The following is a 5,885-nucleotide window of genomic DNA, read 5'->3' as shown; positions in this document are numbered from 1 at the left end:
GGGAACTTGTCTTGAGGTGGTGTGGGCAGACAATTTTCCTCACAGGTGAGGATCATTTGGGAGTAACTGGAGAACTGAAGGCACACGCACTCCGATGGGGGCCTCCAGGAGGGTTATGGAAGAAGTATGCAGGTCAAACTTCCTCCAAGATCAGCCTATTTCAGAAAAGCCCACATCTACCTGCAGCCCAAGCTAAGGTTTCTTCGCAGATTTCCCTTTGTTTTCCCAGAGATGGGTGGAGGTGGGGGAATCCACCTTGACCTTGGTCCTGTATGCCCCTGCAAGGCTATTTGCTCTCCCATCCATTCTTCCAGCCACCTAGGAGAAGGGATCCAGAGAACAAGAGATGTATAGCTAGGACCCAAGATCAGGCATTTCCATGTGGATTTGTATCCATTCTAACTGCAGTATCTTTTGTGGAAATCAAGCTACTTAAGGCAATTTCCATACGATCCCAGCTAGAAGAAAAGGTTCTGTGGGGACAAGGTGAGAAAGCTATTAACTATTGTCTGCCCTGAAAAGGTCGTAAGTCAGCGCCTCAGTAGCCGACCTGTCAGGAGAAGGTATAAAGGCTTTATTCACGCGGTGGCTGCAATGTTCTCAGCTCTCACAAAAGTGTTTTTATGATTCAATTTTCTTACCTCTTTTCTTAATTAAAAAGCTGAACCATTAGAATAGCACCTGCGTTGTGTCCTGACGGTGCCTGCATACTAATTCCAGAACCTTTACAGCCAGTAATTATAACATAAAATCAGAGGTTGAATAAAACAGAAGGATTTTGCTCCCAAAGCCTTGCTAATCCCCTTTTAAAAGGGTCTGGTGAAATAATTCAGAACAGTTTCCGGAAGTTGGATTACCACTTTTTTTTTTTTTTTTTTTACTTTTTACAATGCAATGATATTCCACACTTAGAAAAGGCAGTTTTTCTACAACAGTTTTACTTTCTTTTTTATTTTTAAAGAAAATCAGCAGGTTTTTCCTGATAATGGAAAGCTTTTCAGTACTGGTTCTTTATTCACTAGATGCAATGGCAGAAAATGTAGGGAACATTTTTAGATATATTTAAAACATTTTCATTTTCTCAGGTGAAAGTGGCTGTGTTGAGGTTAGGATTGCTTACATGTATCAGGCAACTTCTCACTTCTCAGAGGAACTAAGTTAGCAAATCTTAAAAAGGGCTGAAGCCTATGTTTCATGATATAGAAATGTGCACATTTCAGGTAAAACACCTTCCACCAGGATGCTGGGTGTGTTTTTTGAACACTTAATGAATGCATTGGTGAGTACAAAAGCTAGAGATCTCCCTCTATTAAATACTAAGCAATGGCACAAGTCAAGGACCTTTAGCTGTCTGAAGTTTCTCCTACTTTTGGCAAAGAAGACCAGGCTCATCTGGCTAATCTAATCTTGCATTGGAGAGCCTACTGTCACAGATGAGAGAAAATTGAGTCATTTTCCTGATTCTACATAAATTGTGTGGTGACATTGTTGGTGGACTATTTTTCTTTATTTTTTCCATCATTCAACAACTACATGGCACAGCCAGTACAGAATTGCCTACTTTTGGTTTATTCCCTCTGTAGACATCTGCTAAGGTTGTCTATCACTGTGAGGTTGAGAACCATGTACACCTCTGCTCATCTTGTTTTGAATTGATCAATATCCTGCCATTGCATTTTGGCTCATTGAGAGTGTACACTGGCTCTAAAGAAGCAAAAGGTACCCAGCAAGTTTCAAAGTCCATCTCCCTAGTCATGTTTACACTAGATTAACCTGTATTCCAGGGTATTTTTTCTTTCTTTTCCATGCAGCTGCTTGGATGTTTGCAAAGCCTCTGAGTGATACCGGGCCACAACCCAAGACCTCCCCTAATTGTCTTCTGAATTACTCTTTTTCCTGAATGACTTTAGGATCTAAGCTTGATAACATTCCTAGAAGAAGAAAAAAAAAAAAAACACTTATTTTCTTCATTGCAGAGATTTGGGTGAAAATGCAATGCTGATCTGAGGTTCAGACAGGAAGTTGCTGACCACTGGTTGTCACCAGTGTTGATGTGGAATTCTCGATAACTTGTTGATCGAATTGTTGGCAATTTTCCTGGAATGAGCATTTAGTAAAGAGAAAATCATTATTGTGGAAATGATCCTGATGTATTCCTGGGAAAATTGTACTTTTCTTGTGTGTGAGTGTGTGTGTATGTGTGTATGTTTTTTCCCCAAAAAGCCCAGTCCTCAGCCTCCCAAATGCCCTTGCTCACTCCCCACATGCCCTATCACCTAAGCCTTGAGAAGCCCAACAGGGAACTAAGAAACTGCAGAGACTTATAACAAAATTAACTCAACATCTGGGCTAAGCGAGCCATGGAATTTACTACAACGCCAGAATCTTCACAAATCATATGGGTGACATTAAGGCAATCAGTTTCTTCAGCTTTGTTCTGTACTGAAATAAACTCTACTTCCAGTTTTTCTTTGGCCCTTAAAAAACAGATTATATCTCTGCCATAGTGCCTGGATGCATTGGGCGCTGGAACTCTAAGAGTAAGTTCATATGGCAAGAGGGTGAGGATGTTCAGCTCTTCTTGGGGTGCCTGAAGGAAACACAAATGGTTGTAGTGCCTGGAGCCTCTGAGGGACTCTATGATTGGCTAGAGGAGCCTACAGATAGTCATCTGATTTAGTGAGGTTGCCAGATGACTACATATAGCAACAACTAGCGTTTGGATTCTAAATATTTCAGGGAGTATCTTATTTAAACAAAACAAACTCGTGAAAGATAATAAAACATTTTTTAAAAGGGGGAAATATCGTTTTATTTTACACTGGTGGAACCTGAAGTACAGGGGGCTTCCTTTCTCATTCCGGGGCACAGGGTCTGCAGATGGACAAGCAGTGTAAATGGAATGACTCCCCATTCCAAGGTCTTCTCACCACTCACTCTGTTTTTACCTTGCACTTAAATGTGGAATCGTGAAGGGGGGAGATAGGGCATATTTAGGATCAATAACAGGTTTAGGTGTCCCCTAGCTTCCCCCTCAGTGCCACTGGCAAGATGGGAGGTGAGTAACTTTCCCAGAGGACACTGAGCCGAACACAGGGTGAGGTGAGCCATGGGCACTTGGGGACCAGTGAGTTCGAGGCTCTGTCAAAGGTGACACCATTCAACCCCGCCAAAAATACAAAATAAAAGGTTTGAAGGCAGTCTAAGCCCTGCCGGCAGCTGGGTGCTTGAGCGCTTTGCTTTTTTTCCCTCTCCTGGACCCCTGGACCCCATCGCCACAGGTGTGGACTCGGAAGGTTCAGAGGCAGACTTTCCTTCCCCAAAACCCCGGCGTGGAGCGTCAGGGGCAGCCCTCTCGCCACTTGGAGGTGTCTTCACGGCGCTTTCCTGGGCGCAATGGGAGGTGCCAGTGAAGGGTTGGGATCCCCTGTGGAGTCCCTGGCTGTCGCAGGGAGGGACTCTAAGCAGCAAGATCGAGCCAAGCGCTCCGAGCCCCAGAGGTGCAGGCTTCAATGCAGAGTCCCCACTTGGTTCCTACCACAGCGCTTCTGTCGGCGAAAAGGACTTTCAAGAGTGCCCTCTCCATGCAACCTAGTCGAAGAGACCTGAGCCACTGGAGAGGCGCCTCACCACCAACCCGCTGCTGTCCCTGAGCCTGAGGACGAGACCCTGGGGTGGGAGGGGCGGGGAGGGGGGCTGCCTCCTCGCTGCGGCTTTCCCACTCTCTCTCAGCTCGCAGCCGCCTTTCCACAGCCGGGCCTTCGGCTTTTGCGCGCTGGAGTCCCTTCCGCAGCTTCTTCTCCTGGACCTCAGCCCTCACTCTATACGCTAATTCTCCAAGGGGCTCTCTAAAGAGACCTAGCATTTCCAGCTTAGGCACTCTCGTCCTCAAACCCGGTCCAGGGCCCCAGCCCCTCACACCAACTTCTCAGGAGTGGAGAGAAGGAGCAAGGTGTAGCGTCTGCGTAGTGGGCGTGGGGGAAGGAGGGACGCGTGTGTCTAGGAAGGCAATGGCTGCTGGAGGAGGGAGGATGGGTCTTGTGATTCTGACACTTTCAAGTCCCCCAGTGATTGGGCAGAGAAGAGGGCACATGCAACAATGCTAAAACCCACCGAAAATCCGACTGGGGTGCAAGATAGAGACCTATAGGCTATGCCTCCCAGTCTCAAAGCTATGCGCTTCGCAGCTCTGTGCAGGGATCCCTGGGGCCTGAGGAGGCAGCATCCAGCTAGGAAGATTCTTGAGGACAACTGAGCCCAGGCAGGGCATCAGAGCTTAAGCAGGGCTTGGAGCCATTCTGTCCCGCTTTTTTTCTTTCCCTGTTTGGTTTCTGCCAGGCTTTTCTCTGGGAATTCAGAAGTGGTTTGTGAGAGTGTGCACGGAGCCAGGGGCGGCATGAAGGCAGTGTTTCCCAGAATTCCGCTTTTTCCTTCTTGCATAACAGAAATCATCTCATGATGTCAGTGTCACTGGGGTGAAATTAGGCCAAAGGAGGTCTCTCCCGTGATGGACATTTTGGGGATCCTTCTATTCTGCTCCCTGGACCCCAGAGATGCTTCCATCAAGCCATGAAGAAAATGGAGAGTCTTGTGGTAGGGATGCAATAATAGGACACCCAGAATCAAAAGAGGAAGGAAAAACATCACATCATTTATTTCAGAAGAAAATAGCAAAATGGAGCTCCAGGTACACAAAAGCCTTTGGAGGAAAAGGAATCACAGATTTTATTTCATTTACATTTACATAGTTACAAGATTAATCCTCAGTTTTCAATTTTGTTATTCATTCAGCAATCATTTGCAAATACGTAACAACTTTTTTTTTCCTTTCAAGTTAATTCATAATGGAACTGATGCTAAAGGGACAGATGATAAATCACAAACAGTGAGGGCAGAGAGGCTACCAAATAGTCTAAGGTTTCAGTCAAGCTTTTGTGTGTGTGTGAATTATGATTACAAAACGTTTGCCTGTCTGTATAATTCACATTCATTGCAATCATTACATTTTCCCATAAATTAGTGATATAAACAAACATATGGAGACCTCCAGTAAACAAATAAAATCAATATAGGAGACAACATTTTGCAGCAACTATAATAACAGCATGGGTTACAGCTCGGGGAAACTTCTTTACAAATCATTTAGTCAGCACACACAGGGTGGGGGGGACCAGCACATCCTTGTTTGTTTAAACCACTTTTAAAACCACAACAGGAGGTATGGGGAAACCTGGACAGGGTGAAGGTTTCTTTCCTGGGCACAATATAAAATGAAGAACTGCACCTGTGGTTGAGGGGTGGTGGGAAGGAAGTGTGCGGGAAGGATGGACATTTGCATGCACTTTGGGTTCGCTTTCTTGTAGCCCAAACCTTCCAAACCCCAACTGTCAAGATTCTGAAACAAACAGGAACTTATTACAATGTCTCTCTCTCCCTCAAGCCACTCTCCTTTCCATTAAAGGCAAAAAGAGCTTGCTGATTACTGCTGTTGGGAAGAATCACACAATGAGTCTATTTTTAGCAGAGGTGCGTTTGAGGGAGCAGGAAATATTAACAATCACCTTGGGGTTAGCCCTAGGTTCCAAGGATCCCTGGGAGCCTGAGGGGCTGCTGCAAGAAGCCGTCCAGGTGATCCCACTTGAACTGATTGAAAGCAGGCCAGAGCAGTATGAAGCAGACACACAAGTATGGACTTGGGGTATGTACCCTCTGCCTTACCCTTCTGCACTCTCCTCCCACCCCACCCGCCCCATCTTAGAGATGTGCAAAGGGCTCCCCAACATCTGCACACTTCGCTAGGGCCTGACCTCTTGTCCAGGCATTGCTTTTGTTTTACCCCTAGCAAGACCTAGCCCTGAAGTTATCCACTCCTATATGTGTGGGTA

Source organism: Oryctolagus cuniculus, chromosome 4 (assembly GCF_051225735.1).
Source record: "Oryctolagus cuniculus isolate XC-2025 breed Fujian yellow rabbit chromosome 4, ASM5122573v1, whole genome shotgun sequence".
NCBI lineage: Eukaryota > Metazoa > Chordata > Mammalia > Lagomorpha > Leporidae > Oryctolagus > Oryctolagus cuniculus.
Note: the sequence above shows the minus strand (reverse complement) of the source record.